The sequence below is a fragment of the Armigeres subalbatus genome, chromosome 1 (genome assembly GCF_024139115.2).
Source record: "Armigeres subalbatus isolate Guangzhou_Male chromosome 1, GZ_Asu_2, whole genome shotgun sequence".
Taxonomy (NCBI): domain Eukaryota; kingdom Metazoa; phylum Arthropoda; class Insecta; order Diptera; family Culicidae; genus Armigeres; species Armigeres subalbatus.
The window spans coordinates 221,730,845-221,756,235 of record NC_085139.1 but is presented as its reverse complement, the minus strand read 5'-3'; the positions used below and the strand labels follow the sequence as shown (position 1 = coordinate 221,756,235).

The 25,391-nt window shown below is 40.5% G+C and overlaps 1 protein-coding gene across 2 annotated transcripts in view; it reads left to right on the top strand.

Moving 5' to 3' along the window:
- Positions 1-25,391, top strand: part of LOC134205802 (uncharacterized) — a 117,196-nt gene that overhangs the window by 48,418 nt on the left and 43,387 nt on the right. The gene's annotated exons all lie outside the window — the stretch shown is intronic.

Here is a 25,391-nt window from a genome sequence, read left to right as displayed (position 1 = left end):
CAGACAAAGAACATGGACGAAAATCGTTAGGAAGTAAAAGATAGCAGTTCCCAACGTTTTTCAAGCGTTAATGAAAACCATTATCATGGTAAATTTAAACGTGTATTCATTTACAAATACCTCATCTAGCTGACAAATTGATTTTAAATTTAAAAACAGAACTTAACGAATTCAAAAAACATAATTTGTAGATTTAAATAAAAAATTAAAAGAGTTAATAAGCACTTATAAAATGATGAGATTGTAATTCAATATTTTTCTTTTCAATTGCAGGTAAACAACGGATGATGAAACACAAATAGGTATATTTTAACTGTAGATATTGCTCCAGAAATTAAAAAACTTGTTTTTTTTTTTTAATATTTCGATCTTTGTTTTAAGTTTTATGATTACGTCCCGAATGGAAATGAATCATTCATTGAATCGGTAGAATTATTCAGTTTCTATTCATGAAATGATAATTATTAAAGTAACAGTGGTTTTATTATTATATGATATAGATGAAAAAATGTCAAATGATTCATTATTACATTCCGATCATACACCAAACAATTATTATTCGGAGAATCATCAAATGCGTGATAAAGTGATTTTAACTAGAGGTGTGCGCCGCCGCGCCACGCCGCTGCCGAAGTTTTTTGGTACGCCGCCGCCGCCGACATTTTTGCATCGCGCCGCTGTTCAAATTTTATCACGCCGCTGATCTATAATTTTCCACGCTGACCAATAATTTTCAAATTTGTAGAAGTCCACAGCAAATTTGGAAAAGTCCGTGGAAATCCAAAGAATCTCTCATTATAATACAAGTTTTGAACGTAAAAGGACTGTTTTACCCATCTGCCTGATTTTTTTTTTGGCTGAAAATGTCGTTCGGCCCAACCCTTTGCTAGATTAGCTAAGCTTTAGATTTGACTGACTATACATATCTATGGTTTCTATTCCGTGATTGACCAGAATCAGTGAAATTGCACAAATAACCAACTGAATGATTGACTGGGATTGTTCAAGTATTCTCAGTGTGCGCGTTTCAGTTACTCTAATTTCAAATGATCAATAATGGCGCCAGCCACGTCCTTGTAGTCATTTAGAAAGAGGGAAGGAATATTAGTACCCGAGTAGCACACTTGTTACATATCAATCACTGTGACTCATATGCGACCAAATCCAGTCACATTGGATTTGCTGCAACCAAATTGATCTGAACTGTGCTACTAGGGTAGGTGGTTTTTTGATATTTGAAGACCGTGTTTACCTCTAAGTCTCCACAAGAATCACAGGAAGGATTATCGTTTAGTAGGAAGGCATCGTTGAATCTGAATTCACTTTGATGAGTGATGCGACAGTGCCAGTTTTTTGTATACCGGATCGTATGAAGTGTCTAAGAAACGAGAATGGACACGATCAAACGCGTACTCCACACTATGCATGCCCAGTGACATATGCAAACTGTGAAGGATCGCGCTTTGAACGACCGAAACGACGCGATACACTAACGCACGATCCTCCAAACACAAATCAATTAACTTCACTGTCCCTCGACGAGAAAAAATATCACACCATGCACGCCGGGTGGCAATTTGACCGAAACGACGCGCAACACTAACACACGATCTTCCAAATACTAATCAATAACGATCGCTGCCCTCGACGATAAAAAAGTTACGCTATGCATACCTGGTGGCATATCTGTTGACGAATGCCGCCGCCGACCAAAATTTTGACAAACGCTGCCGCCGACAATTTTCGGACTGGCGCACACCTCTAATTTTAACCTCAATGATACAGACATTTTTTGTTCGCAAAAAGGGTAATTTTTGAATAGTAACGATACTAAACGACCCTTTCAGTGCATCATCCAAAATACTAAATTTGTAAAATTATTTATGGTACCATTACTACCATTTACTACGATACAATGAATAATTCAATAATAATATGTATAATCAAAAAACGATTGCTAGAATAATTGATGTTCGATATAATTCTATGCGGGGTATACTTTATCATCTTGTCTACTTTTTTTTATAGCGTTGAGCTTGGCAGATTTTATGGAATGAGCGTCATGCTTAAGGATTTTTTCCATCACACAGTTTTAAGCACAACACATTTTTAAGCAGTTTCTTCAAATTTGCCATCAATATACACACAAAATCCATTGCTTATAGTATTAAACTAATCTACCAATCGAAGCAGATGTTAAAACTTTAAAAATTTTAATCTAAGGAGAAATTAACTCTGGGGAGAAACTCCATATAAATGTCGAGCCCTCGCCTCGTTTTCTCGGCCGTGTAAAAAAAACCCTAAAACTTTTTTTACTCGGATTTTAAAATTTTGAACTGAAAACTTTTTTTTACACGGAACGCATCCCCCGTGTAAAAAAAGAATCGGGAGTGATTTGCTAGCGCATATTTGCGCGTTTACGAGAACGCAGCAATCAAATTTTTCTCGAAAATTGTGGTTTTTATTCTCTATACCTGGTAATGATAAGAAAATGAACAACATTATCACTAGAAATATGATTGTTTGCAAAAAAAAATTGACCAAAAAGAAATAAATTTTTCATGGGTGACATTTTTTGAAGGGTTAACGATGGCCCTTAAGGACACTCCTGAGGGAATCCAAACTTGAAAGTGCTCGCGTTTTCAGGGGCACACCACTCGATACGGAGGCGGCGCACAATTGTCATTTTTGTTGATTTTGCTTTGCTGCGTCGCAGCATGCGTGAAATAATAAAAATGGTAGTTGTGCGTTGCTTCCGTATCGAGTGGTGTGCCCCGAAAACGCGAGCACTTTGAAACTTGGATTCCGTAAGGAGTGACTTTAAAGGGTTTAAAAAGGTTCTTAAATATTCCTTCACATAATATATGTTGCATAGAAACAGTTTTCATTGAAAAAATATTTTTGGCCGCTCATTTGTATTAGATTTCCCCATAGTGCGGTGGCTGCTTACGATTAGGGTCCTGAATAAACCCCAAAATATACCAAACGGCAAGGTCATTTGGTTTTAAACCACGCTGAATTAGGATGAAGCGGGGGACAGTCGCAATTTAGGGGGCTGTTTATGTATTGGTGTAGTATTCAACCTTTCTCTCTCTCTGACGTCTGTTTTTATAGGCTTTCAAAAATTAAAACTGCTTTTAAAACCACATTCTTTAAACGATTCCTTCGCAACAAGTTCCATTCGATCCGGATGGATCCCAGTTTTTGATTCATACTGGATTTGGATCAAACCTCAGTACGCTTCCAGAATCCGTTGCGGTCAGTTGCCCCCGGAAATAGTTCCCAAAAATATCAATCCCATCGTTGCATTGTGAAATCATGAAGTTTGAGGTGTCACCCGACGTACTTTGACTCAATTTAGAAAATGGCCATTCCACAGATCCTTCGGAATGTGGCCAATATGATTGGATTGAGCCCAAGTTGCCCAGGAGACCTAAAATATAATTTCCAGCATTGGTTTGTAAAATCATGTCTAATTGATCTGAGAAGTGGCCATTCCATAGGCCCCTCGGATTGTGGCCGATGTGACCGGATTGGATCCAAAAGTTTCAAGAACCCTAAGAATATTATTTCCAGCACATTATTTTTTTAATAATGAAGTTTGACATATTTTGATTCAATTTTAATCTTTCCGTCACAGACGTCTGTTCGAATCAGAAGACCTGGATTGTGACCGATGTGATCGGGTTGAACACAAGTTGCCCAGAAATACTTAAAACATTATATCCTCAACAATCATGATTTTTTTTGTCTTCATTATAGAGTTTTGCAGCTCTGGGCAGGTGTGACATGATCTGTTTTGACTCAATTTAGGAAATGGCCATTCCATGAGTCCTCCGGATTGTGCTGTAAAGGAAAACTCACTGTAAAAACCACATTTATTAGTCAGGGACGGAAAGGGTAATGTGGGTTGACTTTACTAATGTTTGCGTGATGAAAGTTTTATTATGTGCAACAAGCAAAGCTGTCATTTTTGTCTGCCTGTTCAATATAATAATATTGGGTGATTGACTAAATCACCTACTTTTCTATTTAAAAAATTATATTTCATTTAAAAAAACTAATCTTCAACCATTTACAAGAAGAATTTGAAATCCAGGTACACCAGCTGTTCATTATATATTCTATTCATATTTTTCTTAGGCTTGGAAATATTTTAGCTGGTTACTGTTTTCAAACACAGTCTTCAAAAAAGTTTTGCAGTTTCTGTTCAATTTTGGACGCGAAAAACGATTCTTCCTTATTGATAATCTTAGGGACATAGCTCTTAGCATTTGTGTCAAGCATCACATACAAGAAGCACTGAAGTGGCCTGAGTATGATCCGCGATGTGTTCTATACTTGCCTCATTTACGTCACCGCCAACGTGTGGGATTCGAACAAAATCTATGCCACTCGCCAAGAGCAGCTCGGGTAGGTTGCTGAAATCCAGATTTATTTCGTCGCTTCTGGACAGGATCGGTGACGCTGGTGACTTGGGTGGAATACAATTATTAAAACATTCCGACAAAATAGATTTTAAATATTTGTATCGGCCTTATTTGATTTAAATTACCGAGGTGTAGCACGTATTTCAGTCACAGCGATTGCTTTTCCGGCATACTTCAATTTAATTCCCGACATAAGAGATTTTCACTCGATCTCTTAACATCTACATCTCTGTTTCTCTCTCGGAGCGGTAGAAAATGCGACGTTAACAAGAATATGCACGTTCTACGACAACGTGATGCCAGATGGTATAATTCATAATAATGTTTATTTGGTTGAGAAGATATATCATCCAAATTCCTTCCAAAGATTTAAAAACAATATTTATTTCACTTTTTGAAATCGAAATAGTTATAAATAACATGATAGCGCCAACGTATTAGACAGTTTTCTTAATACCGATGAAGGATTATTTTCATACTAAAAATGACTCCTTGCCTTTTGGTAGCACGGTGCGGCTAGAAGTTCTTGATAGGAAAGTATTGGAGTGCGTGAGTTTAGCATTATTGTGTGGTGATTAACAGCGTCAAGCAATAATTGTATCAAGCACTGTGACGATTTTCAGGTAGGTGTTTATTTTACGATACCATGTTGTAAAAGTGGAAAGATTCACTCCGGCTCCATGGTGTTGCAACGAGAAGCGAATGTTTGATATCTACATTTTTTTTCTATAATTTGCTCAATTAGAAGTAAAAAAAATGCTGGACAAATATTAAATATTGTGCGAGATAAATGGTAGATTTTTTTAAAATTATCAATCATAAACCTACGGCTTCAAAACAGTATAAATCATTAATTTTCTGTGTAGTGAGCCAGGAATCGGGTCCATAGGCCCAAGTAGTGATTTACCCTATCATTGGTTGTGCGAAGAATTTTGCTTCCATTGACTTCGTGAATCGGAGGCAGCTGCAGTTCTTCGAGCTCGTCTACTCGAGTGTCTGCAACACGGCAAGATCGGCAATATCGTCAGCAACGTATATTTCTGAGCGCGGATCCTGGTGACGTACAGAAGTAGACGAACATACCACTACCGAATTGTTGTGTTTTCCTGGTAATCCAGTGATAAATTGCAGCTTTTCTCCCCTTAGAGACGCGCGGCATGATGAATTCGAACCGGAGTTTGTTTTTATTTACAGACTGCACCACTTCTTGCTGCGCAAGGCTACCAGTATGATGGATTTTATAATTTAAACCGAAATTAAACAAATTGTTTTTGACGAAAGCTGATGTAAAGTACATAGCAAGACATTCAACAAAAATGTAATACAAATTCAACTGCCACACGTTTTTTCATAGGTGTTTTTTCAAGAAAACGCGTTCCAAAAATTATCCATTTGTTCAAGCCAAATTTTTTAGACAAAAATTGAAATTAAATATTTTCTTATTTTGACAAAAATATTCGCAAAAATTACATTACGCAAAAGTTATATATCTGATCGATAATGACGCAGATAATCATTCCATAAAGGTATAACTATTCGTTCCTTCAAATTACAATCAAAATTAGTATGGGAAAAATTAGTATCGTTGCACGTTCGCTTGCTGAAGGCCATATCTCGGAACCGACATACGAGACCATCAATACGGCTGCAATCTTTCGGCTGTTGCATATGAATATCACCTAACAACATTCCGTTGAGGAAGGCCTTCTTGATATCTATCTGAAGTACGGCCAGAGCTAAAACTGCACACAACGTATCCAGCCAGGCCACCGGCGAGTTTGTCTTGCCATAATTGAATCCACGTTTTTGGTTGAAGTCCCTTGCTACGAGCCGAACCTTGTATCATAGATGCTTGTACCGCGACGGCTGTTTCTACTCCACGTTTTGCTTTTAGCCTGCGAATCAATTCGCATTCAGTTCAAAACTGGCGTGATCCACCTCATAGTCCTGGTACCAGGTTACGAGTTGGCCTTCAACCGGAAACAGGCTCAAGTTGCACACCGCTCACCTTATTCGAACTTTTCACTATCATTGGTCCAGAGATATCCACACGATACCCATTCGACGAATAATCGACGAGTGCACCCTTCCCTGATTTGGCGCCCATCTTCTTGTGTCGCGCTACCGGAACGTGTACGAACACAGTCATCCCAAATACATGAAGTCGAGAGACATCCGGCTTATTACCTAACCAACAACGTTCCGAAAGAGTTTCAATATTACATCTTCGCCACTCGTTCACAAAGAATGCAGCTGTCTGTATACAGAATGGCTTGTCAATTTACGAATTCTCGGGCGTCCTTCGCCAATGGAACGGCTCATCTGTTCACTTTTACCGTCCTGTTCCGACGTATAAGAAACCACTCGCTTTTCGTCTTCATAGAGAAAAAAAACCGTTACGGAATACGGCCAATCGTCGTTTGGTCGCAAGCCATTCTTTCCCAATGCAGCTTGGCCGTATACTACGTTAGGCCTAAAGCCATTTAGCCATAGAATTTGGCCGAATCAAATATTTGGCCAAAACGGTTGTTAGACCGACAACGTTTAACCATAAATTCATTCGGCCAAAATGGATTAACTGAAAATGTCGTTAGGCCGAATTAGTAATATGGCCGAAAAAGGCATTTGTCCGAAGAGGTCATTTGATCGATATTGCCGTTTGGTCAAAATGGTCGTTTAGCAGAAAGAGCCATCTGACATCTGACGGAAACATCATTTGTCTGAACAGGTCATTTGACAGAAAATGTCGTTTAGCCAAAATAGTCATTTGGCAGAAACGGCCATATGGTCGAACGGGTCTTACGGCCAAAAAAGTCGTTTCGCGGAATAATAGTGAATGGCAAAATGGTGAAGTGATAAAATTGGGAAATTGAGAAGTAAAAATTGCAAAGTAAGAAATAAAAAGTGAGAAGTCGTAAGGACATCTCACTTCTCACTCATTTTTTCTCTTTTCACACATCACACCGTGAAAAGTGAGAAATGCTAAATGAGAAGTGAGAAATAACACTTGTCTCCTCTCATTTCTCACCTTTCATTTCTCACTTCTCATAAGAAACAAGAAATGAAATATCTTAAACCTCGTTTCTCACAATCAATATCTCACTTGCTACGTCTCATTCTCATTTCTAACTGTGAGATGTGATAAATGAAAAAAGCCGGGTAAAAAATAGATATGAACCGTCTCACATCTTACCTCTCAATTATCAATTGAATATTTGTCACTTTTGATTAAAATTTCTTTCTTATCACAATGAGAAGTGAAAAGAAAGAAGCTTCAAGTTAAAGTAAGAAATGACAATTGGGATATAAAAAGTGAGAAGATGAATCCTACTTCTCACTCCTCAATTCTTACTTTTCACTTCTCATTTCTCACTTCTCATGCATCGATAACCACTCACACTTGTCACATTTATTATTATGCGGCCGAACGACAATTTCGGTTGAATAAGATTTTCGGTCCAATGACCTAACGGCCTAACGGTTTGTTTGGCCAAATGACATATTTAGCCAAACATCCTTCGACCTAGAGGCCTTCGGGTAAATGGCTTTTGGCTGAATGATTTTCCGCCAAAAAACCTTCCCCCAAACGTAAATGTTTAATAAGGTGACCAATCGGTGTTACTGGCCTTCGCTCGCCGGAATGGACGCCCTCCAACACTCGCAACGAACAATTGGTTACCTTCATGCATGGTTTGTTCACACACGACGCAAGGTTAATACACGATTTTACTTCGGTTCTGGCTATTTACAGGCGTCGAGCTGATACATGTTTAGATGCTCGAATCTACGATGCCACAGATCGAGTTCTTTCATAATTCGTCCGCATAACAACCCTATAATCGGGAAATTCGAAAAATACGATTTCCGGGACGTTTTGAAGAACCAAAAGGTCTGTAGTAGCTTGATAGAATTCCGAATTTGCATACAATTGGATCGGACAGAATTATGGACACAAACATACATGCAACTTAATTCCCCGATGCCACTGCAGTACAAGACTTTTGACTACGGCGAAATTGTGCAATTTGTTTGTATAGGAACCTAGTACAGATCGTCCAAGATGACGTAATATCTTCTTTCCAGGGGTAAAAAAGAACAGCTCTCAAATGTCCCGCATTTAGCAAACTATCTCCTGGTTTTAACGCTTTCATATGAGACATGATAGTTTCCTCAAGATGTTCAGGAGTTTCCTCTGATTAATCCTAACACGAAAGCGAGGTGGCATTGATGACACAGAAATGCGCGCATGTGGAATGCTAAAATACATCTGACAGATTGTTGCACTTTGTTTTATTTTGTTCGAACAATTGTTAATATTTGATAGAGTCTGTATCATTTATGCTAGATTGGGTCTGTTTCGTTTGTGGACTCTGTGTTTGAATCCAAAAAGAATGCTTTAAGTAGGCAATAAAATGTTTAGTAGTGATTTGTCTCAAGTTTGCTCCAGACACAGATATCGAATCGCTGAAGCCAAATGACACTAATTGATTCGAGGAGCCCAAATAGGATAAGGCCTTACGTTGGGCGCCAAAATAACGTTTTTCTTCGCAAAACAAGTTATACCAAGTGGCTTCCCTTCCAAATTCTCCTGAAACTGAATCTCGTAAGTTGTTTATAAGTCAATGAACTACATCAAGATGACTCAACGCTGTCGTTTGACGTTGAGACCTTCGAAAGCTTTTTCGATGTCAGTTGGGCCCCAATGTATATTTTTCGTTCAGCATTAATCTTCACATCGAGAATGTTTGAAAAAAAATATGTGCTTGCTTTCTTGAAACATTTTTCGCTGAGAAATAAACATCTGAGATCTCGGTGAAAGTAAGGTAAGCATTTTTCTTGAAAATTCAGAAGGTCATAGCGATTACACGCGCAGAAGATGGTCAATTTCGCAAAAGCGATTATACCGTCATCGCTCATCACTTTCAAAAGTGACAGCACATGGTGCGCACGCGCGCACGTGACTGTCAATAATCATCAATTCGAAAAATAAAATTGCTCTACGGACCTATTAGCAAAATTGTTGTCACAGTATAATTATGGTTGGAGAATGGAGATACAACACACTTGTGAGTGAGAGGTGTGAAGTTTGTCCCGTACGGTCCGACTAGAAAATCTATTCGATGACGCGAGCAGTCGTTTCGGTGAACCATTTGTGGAACTGGAAACATTTAATGTGCGGAAACCGGGTGAATCAAAATCAAAAGCAAATCTTGTCACTGCAGTACTAGATCGACGGTTTGCCCAATCGTGTCATCAAGGGGCACCTAGGATCAGAATTCTCCTACAAGAGAAATACCAATTTCCCCTCCCTCTCGACCCTTATATTCCTGTGCACACTTCGTCTGCGTCTTTATAGTTTCTTGCATCCAATCGATTGCTATCTTCGCATCGGTTCGCTCATAGCTGCTGGTAACAAAATCTTGCTGGAAGCGATGAGAACAAAATTAATAATAAGAAAAATCAGGGACGGCGGCTACAAGCTAAGCCATAAAATGCGACGAAAGGGAGGGGTCAAGCGGTCGGGGAGAAAAAAAACTGCAATTGCATATAATGCATGCGGAATAGATAGAAAAAAAAAGCTGAAACGGAACGAAAAAGATCGACAATGAGAGAGACTGGTTTTGTGTGTGCGGGGTAGAACTGAAATATTGAGGACGAGTACAGAATGAAGCCGAGTGGAGGGGCGGAGCAAGAAGTTAATGGCACTATAGGTTGAGGTCTATTGGCAGTAGCCAGCGATATTGGAAGCGGAGGAAGGCAAAATGTATTAGAAAAATGCGAGGACGGACCTCCAAATGAATTGAGGGCATTTAAGCGATAGTGATTTGCTATTTCAGCTTTATGCTAAGCGCAACGATGGTTTATTTTATTTACTTATTACTGTTTGATCAAAATTTGTTGATTAGGAGCGACAAAAAATGCAATGAAATGCAAAATAGGAAGCTTGAGAAAAGAAGATTTATTTCATCATTATCCAAACCATGAAACCAACATTCAACAAGAGGTTGTTTGATCACTGTCAGAACGTCATCATTCCACACCCTCTCCCGGTTTATTATTGTGCTTCAATTTTCGGCTAACTCAGCTCACTTAGCATGCCATGGCGCAACCAGTGCTGTGGAGTCTCAAAACAATTCGCACTCTTTGTACTCAGTCCGAATAGCAGTGGAAGGCGAGAACGAGGGGAACCCCCCAAAAAGTCCCCCCTAACGGAGCCGGTATAGGCAGAAGGCCGTGATCTTATGGCGAGAGTCGCGTGCTGCGTTCGTGCGCTCTTCCTTCCTTCCTTCACCTTTCGCTCCGCATCCTTGCCCATTTTATTACTCGCGCTCTCTCACTATAATCGCTCTATCGACTGCATTTTCTGTCTGTCCCATGTCTCGGATGACGTTGTTCTCGGTTGTTTATTTGTTATCATCACGCTCGTTTCATATGGTGGTTCCAAGTGACCCGTTTTCGGTGATTTTTCTTTTTCGATGGCCGACGAATACGGTGCCGTAGGCGCATAAATCAACGACCGTAAGCATACTCTCATAATGATTCTCATGATGCTGGTAAGATGCTTGCCGTGAATCAGCTGATTTCGGAGAACGTTGGTGAGAACAGAATATGGGTTTCGGTGGTTTCCAGGGTGCATTTACTGCCGGCAGATGACGTTCTAAACATTCACGTCACCATTAGAATCATAGATACAGCTTTTTTTGTTCAAATGAAAATATAGCTTATAGAAATTAATTCCCTGTAGTTGGCAATTCGAAAAAAAAATGTTTTTGAATCTACTGACGACAATATCGACGACCGTTTTTCAATCTCACTCAACTACATCTCAGTTGAGGCAGTCACTGACATCGACAGCCCGACAGCGCTAGCAACACCGATGGCTACTGGGTTCGCAAATGTCAAGTCGTAAAAAAATGCACCTCAAAATGGCCTTCAAACAAAGAACGTTGTTAATTCTAAGCAATTTCCATCCAAATGACTTCACGGAAAACCACTGCCAGCTAGCAACAAAGATAATTCTTCTCCCTTCTCTCGCACGCTCAGAATTCAAATGAAAATAGCAAAAACCAGTTGACTGCATACACACAAAAAAAGCAATCATAAAAAAAACTAGAAACGGCGAAGGAGAGTGCATAACTTGTGCAACTAGCAGCCCGCGTGCAGCATCCCAGTTCTCAGCGTATTGCCATTTCGAATCTTTACAACTATTGCTGTTGTTGCTGGATGATGATGCCGCCGCGCTGCCGGCGAGGTTCGCTGGAAAAGCCACAAGCGTCGAAATGTGTCCCCCCTACCCTACAGATGCAATTCTCCCATCGCGTGCGCTCCCTCTCACTCGATTGCACAAACGCGCGATTATTTATTCTTAGCCTCTAAATCAACGGATTTGTATGACTCCTCTGGCTTACTCCGGAGATACCTCCAATAGGTTTTGCGTTCGAAAAAAAAACCTATTTATTCTGAAGGTTAACCTAGAGTCCCCACAGTGTTGCCCCCTTGCGTCACCCCCGCCCGACAATGCGCTTCACCCTTAGCAACCGAACGAATCGAAGCCTACTATTGCCGCCGCGTCGTTGATTGCTTGTTGCTTGTTGCTGCTGCGGTCGTGTAAGAAAAGACGGAAAAAAGCTGTGAAAACGAGAGGAAAAAATCAATGTAATTTCGTTTTTCTCTTCCCCATTTGACGGTGCGCACCCCCTCATTTTACGTGGGGTGCCCCGCGCCGTCTCTGTTCGACATCCCCACGGGGTGCCCACCTACGAGACCACTATTCTCCGCTGCTCAGCCGTTGTTGGTTGTTCCGTTCCGTTCGTTCGGTCGCTGTTGCTTGTTTATTAAAATTATTCTTTTCTAGGTAAGGCTTTTTTCGCGCGTTACTTGCCCCTCCTCTCTGCCACCCTGGTTTCCTCCACCGCGCGAAGTCACTCGGGGGGTGTTGGAGCATTTGTGCGCCCTCCGTTTGTTGTTCATCCACCCCCGACCGACCCCCTAACGACCGACGACGGAGGCAGCGAGTCCAACATCAGACCAACGGGAATAGATGCAACAGAGTGGCTGGCGGCGGTGTGGAGACTAGGATTGCAGTTTGGCGTGCCACTGCAGCCGGGTCTAATGCTGTTTCTTGCATTGAAAATGGGGAACTACGCTGGAAAACATCTAAAACACATTTACTTACAATGTAACCTTGAATTCGGGGTGATGTTCCATTGCTGAATCCGTCGAGAGCTTGTACTGTTTCATTCGATCATCAAGTGTCTAGGGAACGACAATAAAGTACCCCACCTAATTAAAATGACATCTCCCAAGAAGGCGAAACACAATAAATTGTTGAATGTTCAAAACTGAAAGACGTCGAGAATAAGACAAGGCTCTTCGAAAAGAGTGGGTGTGAGTAATAAAAATCGTAATGGCAAGAGCTTGCTTGTCGTATTTGTCTTCGATGCTGCATTTCGGTACCCGAATCTCAACCTTCCAGTACTGTATTCCCCGTTCGATTCCGTCAAGGACCTCTCCAAATTATCGCGCTGTGAAGAAGTAGACGGCACAGACAACTATCGACATGACGTGAAGTTCTCTTCAAACTACGCTCTGGGTATATCATTCAAGTTATCAATTTCCATACTTCATGACTGTACAGGACGACTAAACGAATCAACTATATGCACAGAGCTAGTTTAATCCGTGTCTGTAAGCTGCGATTCCTTAGCTGGGTACGCAAACCATAAAAAGTCCACGTCTCATTCCTAATTTCTCACTTTGTTTTATTCGGCTAAATGACCTATTCGGACAAATTCGGCCAAATGACCCTTTCGGCCAATCGACCCTTCCAGCCAAATGACCCTTCCGGCCAAATGACCCTTCCGGCCAAATGACCCTTTCGGCCAAATGATACTTTCGGCCTAATGACCCTTTCGGCCTAATAACCCTTTCGGCCAAATGCCCCTTTCGGCTGAATCACCCTTTCGGAAAAATTACCTTTATACCCTAAATACCCTTTCGACCAAACGACCCTTTCGGCCAAATGACCCTTTCGGCCAAATGATCCTTTCGCCTAAATGACCCTTTCGGCCAAATGACCCTTCCGCCAAATGACCCATTCGGCCGAACGACCCTTTCGGCCAGATGGGTTTCGGCCTAATGGTTTGTTCGGCCTAGTGGCATTCGGCCAAATGGCTTTCGGCCGAATTGGCTTCGACCAAATGACCCTTCCCTATTTTGGGTAGTAGTTTTGACAAATATTATTCACAGCCCTATTTTATCAGTCTCTTGTTTAAAAGGTACGAAAGCCTCTTCCACTGCTCTACGATCTACACCAATGATCTTTCTAATAGTCATCGTCTACCAACAGCATCCGCATTCACATTTGCGAACTGGAATCGTTGCCGCTGTTGAATATCGGAAACGAATATTACTGAACCAACAACGTTCCCACTTCCGTTATTTTTTTTTTCACTTTGCGTCGTTCGTTTTGCAGCATTCTCTACTAGTTTTCAATCTGCCACCGCTTCCACTCTTATGATAAATGAAAAATCATACTCTTTTTCATCTGGACATTTCCTTTTATCTATTACACATAATCCGGGCCCATCATCTGTTGGAAATGAGACGGAACAGGAACAATGAAAAGTCGCTAGAGGGGCCTTTGCAGTACATAAAAGCCTTCTCCATTCAGCTCGGTCCATGGCTGTACGTCGCTAACGACGCATTCTATGGAGGGTCTCCGAATCGTCTTCCACCTGATCGATACGGCGGCGGCGAACTCTTGTGGAGTCCAAAGTACGTACAATTTCCTGTCTCGATGTGTCTCCAAATGTCTATGCTGGTATCGTTATCGGAGGTTACCAATGAGCCCAAGTACACAAACTCTTCAACCACCTCGTGAAGTTTTCTACAATCTTCAGATGGTGGACACACGGTTGCCATAACCCTAGCCGATCTGTCTTGAAAATCTCCCACTGGAAATGTTTTCGTCCTAGCCGTACCAGGAACAAGCCCAACGGTTCTCAGAGTCTCTCCGGTCCAAATACTCCTGTCGGGACTGCAGATAGCCTCACCTGAATGTAGGTGCATTAAGCGATAAGGAGGAATCAGTTAGTAGCCATACCCGTTAGGCATAAGTACGTTAGGCACAAGGACGTTGGGCATAAGTACGATAGGTATAATGGACGTTAAGCATAAAATGTCCCAAAGAACAGCCCATGACATGAAAAGGTAGAATTATGCCTAACGTCTATTATACCTAACGTCTATTATGCCTAACGTATATTATGCCTAACGTCTATTAGGCCTAACGTTTATTATGCCTAGCGTACATTATGCTCAACGTCCGTTAAGACGAACGTTCATTGTGCCTAAAGTACTTATGCCTAACCGGACCCCACCGAAATACCCAGCCTAGATCCGGAGAATCTTCCTGAATCCATAAGAACCAGCTCATACAATCTTTGGCAGTCCATCGGAGTATCTCATTGGGCGTCTATGCTTTCCGGGGGTTGTCTCTATTCATCCGGGGAACGATACCAAACGACGCAAAAACCAGTCACGTCATTGAATCCAAACTCATGTCTATCGAAGACTGTGTTTAACAGCTCTGCTACTGACCTACGTAGGACCTCGATATTTTCTCTATCTCTAAAGCGCTGCGAGATGGAGCTGTTCACATTGACAAGGGAGGAGTGTCAGCTCCTCGATCCGTGCCAGTGGACTCTAGCCTCTGGGAGGAGACCGGCGCCGGCGCTGAATCCGATTCCCTTTGTACAAGGAGAGGGATCATATCACCTCTGGGTGTTGAGGGATGAAGCACAGATGCGTCGTTTGCTCTGTTTGGAAAGGTTTCCTATTAATTAAGTTGATTAAGCAGATCTACACCCGGCTTCGCCAGCCTAGAAATGGGAAAGGGAATTCATGCCCCGGTTGATTGAAACACCGAGGATCTTAATGAGCGGGTGGGGATTGGTTGTTCATTCAGTTTAAGTTGCATATGACCATACAATCGGTGGACGACGGTGACAGCAGCCCAGTCTTCCCCCGGTATGTCCTGAATCTAGAGTCGCCAATTAGTACCCGAAAGGACCGGTCGGCGAGAAAGTTTCGTATGAAAGCCAGAAGATCCTCTGGAGCACATTCCCTAGGTTGGCGAAATACGAGCTAGTTATCAATCCTGACCTTCCTTCTTCGGGTACTCCCATAGCCGACGGTTTACAAGTCTCCCAACTTAGACAAGCACGATGTTAGAGAAATCGGCCTGAGGCTGGAAAGATCGCGACCGAGAACCCGGCTTTCCGGGATAGGAATCGCTAGACTCCTTTTCCGGAGAAGTTTGTTAATTCCAAATCTGGTTAATGATGTACTGTAATCTGAACTTGCTAAATGATTCGTCCGTTTCTGACACTAACTAAGTAACTTTTGATGGATATAGGGCCGTCTGGCCGAAAGCCAAAGAGCTGATTATTTGGCAGAACAGGTCGTTTAGCCGAAATGTTCTTTTGGCAGAAAAGATCATATTTAGTCGAAAATGTATTCAGGCCGAACAGGTCACTTGGCCTTTTGACTGACCAGTCTTGCGACGAAGCAAACTTCGCGATTATGAAAGACAAGACCAACTGATCAATTTTGAGACTTTTTGGAAACATTGGTCACGTTCGTAAGTGTTCCCTGCAGTCTGATTTTTGACATTTAATGCAGAAAGATAACCCGAACAGATGATTTGAGAACTTTTGGACACATTGCTCACGTCCGAAAGTATTCCCGGGAACCTGGTAAATAGACGAATTTCGATTAGCTCTGAATCCCATCGTTCGAAATATCATATTCCTTGATTTTTAAAGACAATTTCAATAGGGAACACTCCCGAATGTGTTCAATGTGTCCACATTCTCAAAAAATCATCTGTTGATCTTGCCTTTCGTTTCGGAGCTAATCAAAATTAATCTATTTTTCATAGGAAACCACGCACTCGGGAGCACTTCCACACGTTCAGATATGTCTAAAAACTCTCAAATGTTCATCTTTTGAGATAGTCTTTCAAAATCATGAAGCTTGATTAGTCGCAAGATGGGTTTCGGAGCCAACCACTTCTATGAAGGAACCAGACCTAGACGATGTACCCGAAAACTCTCGAAATTCATCTACTGTGTCTGTCTGTTTGATGAAGTTTGACTAAAATAGGATTCAAAACAAATAAAACATTTGACTTCTTTCTTGAAGAAACCAGTTTCCCGGAAACACTCTAAGACATGCCCAATTCATCCGAACACTTTTAAATATTATCTTTTTTTTTAAATTATTAAATTTCGTATGTCGCAAGATGGCTTCTGGAGCCCATCAAAATTCGTTCACTTGCCTGAGGGAACCTGGTTCACGAGAACACTTTCGGACGAAGTTTATGTATCCAAAAACACATTTCTCACTTCTAATTTCATACTTCTTCATCACTTCACACTCTTGGCACCACTACTGTTAGGCCCAAATGACATTTTTGGCAATATAACCCATTCAGCGAACGACATTTAGGGTCGAACGATCCGTTTAACCAAATAACATTTTTGATCTGACGGCCCTCTTAGCCATTTCGGTCAAACGACTTTTTCGTCCAAATGACCGGTTCGGCTAAACAACATTTTCGGCCATGTGACCTGTTCGGCCAAACGACACTTTCGGCCATATGACTGTACATGGTTTTAGTTCCCTTGTGTTTTCATGGGATTTTGAAAACGGAAAATCAAAAATTCGATTCCATTAAAAATGACCTGCGCATGAAAATCCGGTGAGAAATTCTCCCAAGCTTTGAAGCTATTTTAAGCATCGCTACCCTAAAAGCTCATCCAGATAAAAAAGATGTTTATCCATTTCCATTTGCAGTTGATCTGTAAATTGGTAAGAAAACAAATATTTTTCAACCTTTAACGATAGTCACACTTGCGCTGGTTATTCTACTTTGCACTGTTTAACGGGCAGCGTTCCTTTTGTATCATTTCCTCCATACACTGAAATAAAAACTACGTACTACAAGTAGGGACACGGCAGGTATTTTCGTCCTTCGTCGTAGGGGCTAAAACCAACGAAAGCAACGTACATTTGCTAAAACTTCACTATAGTAGAACGTTTCTCCTGAGCTTACGATTTGGTATGTATGAGTTTTACAAAAAAGTGTCTTTTTTATTGGTTTTCGAGACTATGACGAACAGACGAAAATACCTGCCGTGTCCCTACTTTCAATCGCTGTCGGTTTTCAATCAGTTTATTTTTGCACACTCTCAACAACTCGATAATTGTTGTGTCAAAAGGGTAAAAATCAAAACATTGACTTCTTCTGAAAATTTCTCGATATTAGCATCGTAACTTCAAACTGGTGAAATTTTCAACCACACCTGAGGAGTACAAGCCAGGACTCACACTTGACAAACGAAACATCAATCATTCCCAATAAAAGATATTGATTGGGAAAATTTAAAATGGATTTATTATGATATAACTTTTTCACTGAAGGTTACTGTTCTATTTTGAACCGAAAAGAATCTCTTGCGATCACGAATCGAATTCTTTTGAGATTTAGGCTGTGATCCATTCCTGCAAATCGTTTAACTTTTAGTTAAAATTTGACAGTTCGATGGTTATTTCTCCGTGGTTAAAAATAACCCTGCTCCGGAGCATGGTCAGATTTGACAGTTCGATAGTTAAACTTTGTTCGCGAGAAAATTGGCGCCAAATCCATTTTGTTCCAAATAACTATTAATCTGTCAAAACTCAAATGGGTCGGCTTCGGAGTAAAATTTTAACCACGATGGAAAAATAACCATCGAACTGTCAAATTTTAATTAAAAGTTAAACGAATCGCTGGAATGGTTCAAAGCCTTAGAAGAAGATACTTTCGGTATTGTGAACATAATCCTTCGAAATGCTTTCGGATTCTTAGTACAAAAAAAATCCTTTCGGAAGCCCAAGCCCGTTTCAAAGCCTAAGTATTCCTAAGTAAAGAAGGTTCGGTTCAGAAGCCAAAAAAGCCCAAAAGTTCGGAAGCCCAGAAGAATTCCGTTCGAAACGATCTCCGTTTTGGACTTCTTTGAGGTTTTCGAACAGAATTATTTGGGCTTCGGAACGGAACTCTTCTGAGCTTCTAAATGGAATTCTATTGGGTCACAGAACAGATTTATTTGGATTTCCGAACAGAATTGTTCTGCTTCCAAATAGAATTATTTTGCGATTACGAATGGAATCATTTGGGCTTCCGAACGGAATTCCTTTTCTTATTTTGGCTTCCGAACAAAATTTTTTTGGGCTTCTGAATGGAATTCCTTTGAATCTCCGAAAAAAATATTTGGAATTTCGAACGGAATTCTTTTGAGTTTCCGAACAGAATTGATTGGCTTCCGAACAGAATACTTTTGGGCCACCAAACGGAGTTATTTATCCAAACAAAATTATTTATGCTTTCGAATTGAATTCTTTTGGGTTTCCGAAAAGAATTGTATGGATTTCGAACGGAATATCTTTCGGCCTCCAAACGGAATCATTTGGGCTTCCAAACAAAATTCTTTTGGGCTCCCGAACAGAATACTTCCTAACGGAATTCTTATGCGACTTCGAACGAAACGATTTGGGCTTGCGAACGGAATTCTTTTTGGTCTCGGAACAGAATTATTTGGGCTTCCGTTCAAAATTCTTTCGGGCTTCCAAACGGAATTCTTTTACGATTACGAACGGAATGATTTGTGCTTCCGAACATAATTCTTTTGGGCTTCCGAACGGAATTCTGTTGAGCTTCCAAATGAAATTCCTTTGGAGTTCTGAACAGAATTATTTGGGCTTCCGAATGGAATTCTTTTGCGATCACGAACGGAATGATTTGGGATTCTTTCCAATTTTCTTCTAGGCATCCAATTAGAATTCTTTTGAGTTTCCCAGCAGAATTTTTTCGAAGAGAATTATTTGGCTTCTGAACCGAATACTTTTGGGCTTCCGGATTGAATTCCTTCGAACCTCCGAACAGACACATTTGTATTTTCGAACGTAGTTCTTTTGGGTTTCCGAACAGAATTGTTTGACTTCCGAACGGAATACTTTTGGCCATCCAAATGAAATCTTTTGGGCTTCCAAACGGATTTCTTTTGCGATTTCGAACGGAATTCCTTTGGGTTTCCGAACAGATTTTTATTTTTGGGTTTCCGAACAAAATTCTTTCAGGCTTTCGAATGGAATGCGTTAGGCTTTATGAACAGAATTATTTGGGTTTCCGAACGGAGTTCTTTTGCGATTACGAACGGAATCATTTAGGCTTCCGAACGGTATTCTTTGGGGTTACAAATAGTGTTTTTTTGAGTTTCCGAACAGAATTATTTGTCCTGACATCCTGCGGCACAATAATTACTGTACCGGGTTTGCATGCTTTCGAGCATTCTCGATTGCTGCATAGATCTCGCCTGTTGTAAGCACTGGTTTTCACATCGCAACGGAAGTTGAAGCGGCCAGTCCTGTGATGTGCTTCCAAACGACAGTCCCTTTGGACTTTGGGATCTGAACGGAATCCATTTGAGGTACTAAAAAATGTTCAGCCCCTGTTTCTCCTGATTCCGTTCGGAGGCTCAAACCGAGACCGTTTGGAAGCTCAAAAGGATTCCGTTCGGAAGTCTAAAAGAATTTCGTTTGAAAGCACAGAAGGCCTCCGCTTAAAAGTCTAAATGAATTTCTTTGGGAAGCCCAAAAAGAAACCGTTCGGAATGATCTTCGTTCATAATCCCAGAAGAAATCCATTTCAATGTCCAATTTTTCTAAGAAAGATTTCGAACGGAATCCTACTGAAACTCGGTACAGAACCCTTTTTGCACACCGAACAGAATTCGATTGGGATTACGAACGCATTTTTAAGGCTTTTGAACGGAATCCTTCTAAACTTTTAAACAGAATCCTTTTTGGCATTCTTTTGGATTTGGAATTCCGAAGGATTTTTTTAGGGTTTTCGAACGGAATTCTTTTGGGCTTCTAAACAGAATTCCTTTAGGTTACCGAAAAGAATTATTTGGGCTTCTAAATAGAATTCTTTTGGGTTTCCGAACACAAATACAGCAGCCGTTCGATAACTGCAAAATGTAGCCGTTCGATAACTGCAACGCATTCTAGACGTCAAACCATTGTCAATCGAAGTCAGATGCAACAAAAGTGCAGCGCAATGCAGCATGCAGCTGTCATTGAGTTTGACATCAGTTTGAAGTTTCGCGGTCCGATAACTGCAAAACTGTTGCAACTATCGAATTGCAGTTAAAAAGCATTGCAGTTAAATGACTTGCATTATCGAACGTCTACTGTATTTGAACTTCCGAACAGAATTCTTCTGGGCTCCCGAATAGAATTACTTTGGGTTTTCGAACAGAAATATTTGGGCTTCCAAACGAGATTTTTTTGGGTCTTCGAACGCAAATATTTGAACTTTCAAACGGAATGATTTTGGTATTGGGTCGAACTGAATTAGTTGGGCTTCCAAACAGAATTGGTTTGGGTTTCCGAACGAAATTATTTGAGCTTCCGAACGGAATTATTTTGAGCTTCCGAACAGAAATATTTGGATTTCCTAATGGAATTCTTTTGGGCTTTTGAACGGAATTGGTTTAGGTTTCAAAACAGAAATATTTAAGTTACCCAACGGAATTGTTTTGAGTTTCCGAACGGAATTATTTGGACTTCCGAATGGGATTTGTTTGGGCTTCCAAATAAACTTCCGAACGGAATTCTTTTGGACTTCCGAACGGAATCATTTGGGCTTCCGAACTGAATTGCTTTAGGTTCCCGAACAGAATTATTTAGGCTTCCAATCGGAACATTTTGGGTCTCTGAACGCAAATATTTGAACTTCCGAATGGAATTCTTTTGGGCTTCTGAGCGAACTCATTTGGTCTTCAAAATGAAATTACTTTGGGTTTCCGAACAGAATTATTTGACTTTCCGAACGGAATTGTTTAGAGTTTCCGAACGGAATTCTTTTGGGGTTCTGAATGATTTTTTGGGGTTTCTGAACGGAATTCTTTTGAGCTTCCAAACAGAATTCCTTTAGGTTAGCGAGCATAATTATTAGAGCTTCTAAATGGAATTCTTTTGGGTCTCCGAACGCAAATATTTGAACTTCCGAGCGGAATTCTTTTGGGCTCCCGAATAGAATTACTTTGGGTTTTCGAACAGAATTATTTGGGCTTCCAAACGAAATTCTTTTGGGTCTCCGAACGCAAATATTTGAACTTTCAAACGGAATTCTTTTGGGTATTGGGTCGATCAGAATTAGTTGGGCTTCCAATCAGAATTGGTTTGGGTTTCCGAATGAAATTATTTGAGCTTCCGAACGGAATTATTTTGAGCTTCCGAACAGACATATTTGGATTTCCTAATGGAATTTTTTAGGTTTCAAAACAGAAATATTTAAGTTACCCAACGGAATTGTTTTGAGTTTTCGAAAGGAATTATTTGGGTTTCCGAACAGAATTATTTGGACTTCCGAATGGGATTTCTTTGGGCTTCAAAATAAAATTCCGAACGGAATTCTTTTGGACTTTCGGAACGGAATTGCTTTGGGTTTCCGAAAAGAATTATTTGGGCTTTCGAACGGAATTGCTTTGGGTTGCCGAACAGAAATATTTGGACTTCCAATTGGAATTATTTTGGGCTTCGGAGCGAACTCATTTAGTCTTCATAACAAAATTGTTTTGGGTTTCCTAATAGAATTATTTAAGCTTCCGAACGGAATTGTTTCCTGAGTTTCCCAACGGAAATATTTTGGGGTTCCGAATGATTTTTTTTGGTTCTCCAAACGGAATTCTTTTGGGCTTTCAAACAGAATTCCTTAAGGTTTCTGAGCAGAATTATTTGAGCATCCAAACGGAATTCTTTTGGGTTTCCGAACGCAAATATTCAAACTTTCAAACGGAATCCTTCTGGGTTTCCGTACAGAATTGGTAGGAGCTCCGAATAGAATTGTTTTGTGTTTCCGAACGAAATTATTTGGGCTTCTAAACAAAATTATTTGAGTTTCCGAGCGGAATTATTTTGAGTTTCCGAACGGAATTATTTGGGTTTCTGAACAGAATTATTTAGGCTTCCGAATGGAATTCTTTTGGGCGTATGAACAGCATTCCTTTAGGTTACCGATCAGAATTTGTTGGGCTACTAAACGGAATTCTTTTCCGTTTGGGTTTCCGAACGTAAATATTTGAATTTTCGAACTGAATTCTTTTGGGCTTCCGAACGGAATTGCTTTGGGTTTCCGAAAAGAATTATTTAGGCTTGACGGATTTCTTTTGGATTTCCGAACGCATATTGGAACTTCCAAACGGAATTCTTTTGGATTTCTGAACGCATATTTGAACTTCCAAACGGAATTCTTTCGGGTTTCCAAACGCAAATATTTAAACCTCCGAAAGGAATTTTGTTTGACTTCTGATCAGAATTAGTTGGGCTTCCGAATAGAATTCTTTTGGGTTTCCAACCGAAATTATTCGGAAGGAATTCTTTCGGGCTCACGAACGAAAATATCTGGCTTATGAACGGAATTCTTTTAGGGTTTCGAGTGGAATTACTTTGGGTTTCATTTTGGGAGTTTCATTATGTTTTGAAGAGTTGTAGGTAAGTTACTTGGCTGCTCATTCCTTTTTGCGAAAAGAACACTCATCCGATGGAGTGCGTTCTCAAAAAGTTGTAGCTGACTCTAATTTTATTTTTGCGTTTCCGAACGAAATTATTTGGGCTTCTACACAAAATTATTTGAGCTTCCGAGCGGAATTATTTTGAGTTTCCGAACGGAATTATTTTGGGTTCTGAACCGAATTATTTAGGCTTCCGAATGGAATTCTTTTGGGCGTATGAACAGCATTCCTTTAGGTTACCGATCAGAATTTGTTGGGCTACTAAACGGAATTCTTTTCCGTTTGGGTTTCCAAACGTAAACATTTGAATTTTCGAACTGAATTCTTTTGGGCTTCCGGACGGAATTGCTTTGGGTTTCCGAACAGAATTATTTTGGCTTCAATATGAAATTCTTTTCATTTCACACGGGTTTCCAAACGCAAATATTTAAACCTCATTTTTTTGGACTTCTGATCAGAATTAGTTGGGCTTCCGAATAGAATTCTTTTGGGTTTCCGAACGAAATTATTTGGAAGGAATTCTTTCGGGCTCACGAACGAAAATATCTGGCTTATGAACAGAATTCTTTTAGGGTTTCGAATGGAATTACTTTGGGTTTCACTTTGGGAGTTTCATTATGTTTTGAAGAGTTGTAGGTAAGTTACTTGGCTGCTCATTCCTTTTTGCGAAAAGAACACTCATCCGATGGAGTGCGTTCTCAAAAAGTTGTAGCTGACTCTAATTTTATTTTTGCGTTTCCGAACGAAATTATTTGGGCTTCTAAACAAAATTATTTGAGCTTCCGAGCGGAATTATTTTGAGTTTCCGAACGGAATTATTTTGGGTTCTGAACCGAATTATTTAGGCTTCTGAATGGAATTCTTTTGGGCGTATGAACAGCATTCCTTTAGGTTACCGATCAGAATTTGTTGGGCTACTAAACGGAATTCTTTTCCGTTTGGGTTTCCGAACGTAAATATTTGAATTTTTGAACTGAATTCTTTTGGGCTTCGGAACGGAATTCTTTTGGGTTTCCGAACAGAATTATTTTGGCTTCCAAACGAAATCCTTTTGGGTTTCCAAACGCAAATATTTAAACCTCCGAAAGGATTTTTTTGGACTTCTGATCAGAATTAGTTGGGCTGCCGAAAAGAATTCTGTTGGTTTTCCGACCGAAGTTATTTGGAAGGAATTCTTTCGGGCTCACGAACGAAATTCTCGAACAGAATTCTTCAAGGGTTTCGAATGGAATTACTTTGGGTTTCACTTTGGGAGTTTCATTATGTTTTGAAGAGTTGTAGGTAGGTCACTTGGCTGCTCATTCCTTTTTGCGAAAAGAACACTCACCCGATGGAGTGCGTTCTCAAAAAGTTGTAGCTGACTCTAATTTTATTTTTAGATATTTTATCGCCAAATAAGGGACTGTCCCACTGACAAGCGATCACATGGGATACATGCGCTTGAATCTGGATGATTCATGAACTGCGATTTTGGTTCAATAAATTTATTGTGGAACTCTGACGACGTCCGGAACTTAACTGGCAAGGCAGAGGCCCTCCAGCGGAGCACGGTCCGGCTCTTTGACGTCTGCGGAATCGCAACTGGCGAGGCTTGGGCGGAGCTCCTGCAGGGCGTGATTTGGTTCCTAATTCTGCTTACGCAAGCCCAAGTTAGAAGCTATGTCGCGTTAAGAACAGCTTGTCCGAGACGAAAGAAAACGAGCGTTATCCGCTTGGTTCGTCGCAGTGCTGGGAATTGAGAATAGAAAAGATCCCGAAGCAGACAGTCAGAAAGAAGAGTCCGGAAATGCTCATCTCCATTTCTTAACGTCAAAACGCGACCTTGGCCATGTTTTAATTAGGCTGTAAACCAACTCGTAGAAACTCAAATTCATCGGATCACAACTAAACATGGCCCAAATGAATAAAAACTGTCTGTATTTGATTTTCATCATTACAGTAAGCATCCTCAATGAGCCACGATACGGAAAAGCAAACGATCCTATTTTCGCCCGAAGCATACTTTCAAACCTCTTTCTCAACAAGTGACTCCACGTCTACGTCCAGTACCTCGCTGTTGTTTTTTTTTTCGATAAACTTACTTTTTTTAAAAGCAAACATAAAACAGCCACATACCAGTCAGCATCATAAAAAAAAGTTCAATTATCTTTAGACGAGCTCGTTTTTTTCCCTGCTCTCTTCGCGCAATTTTTTCCACCTTCTTCACATGTACGTACAGCTCAGCGCAATCATATTGCCGAGTTTGGTCCCTATTTTTCCTATCCCGCATCCATCGCACAAACGACGAACGGCCACACTGACTGTCAGCCTCAGCAGCAGCATCATCATCATAATCATC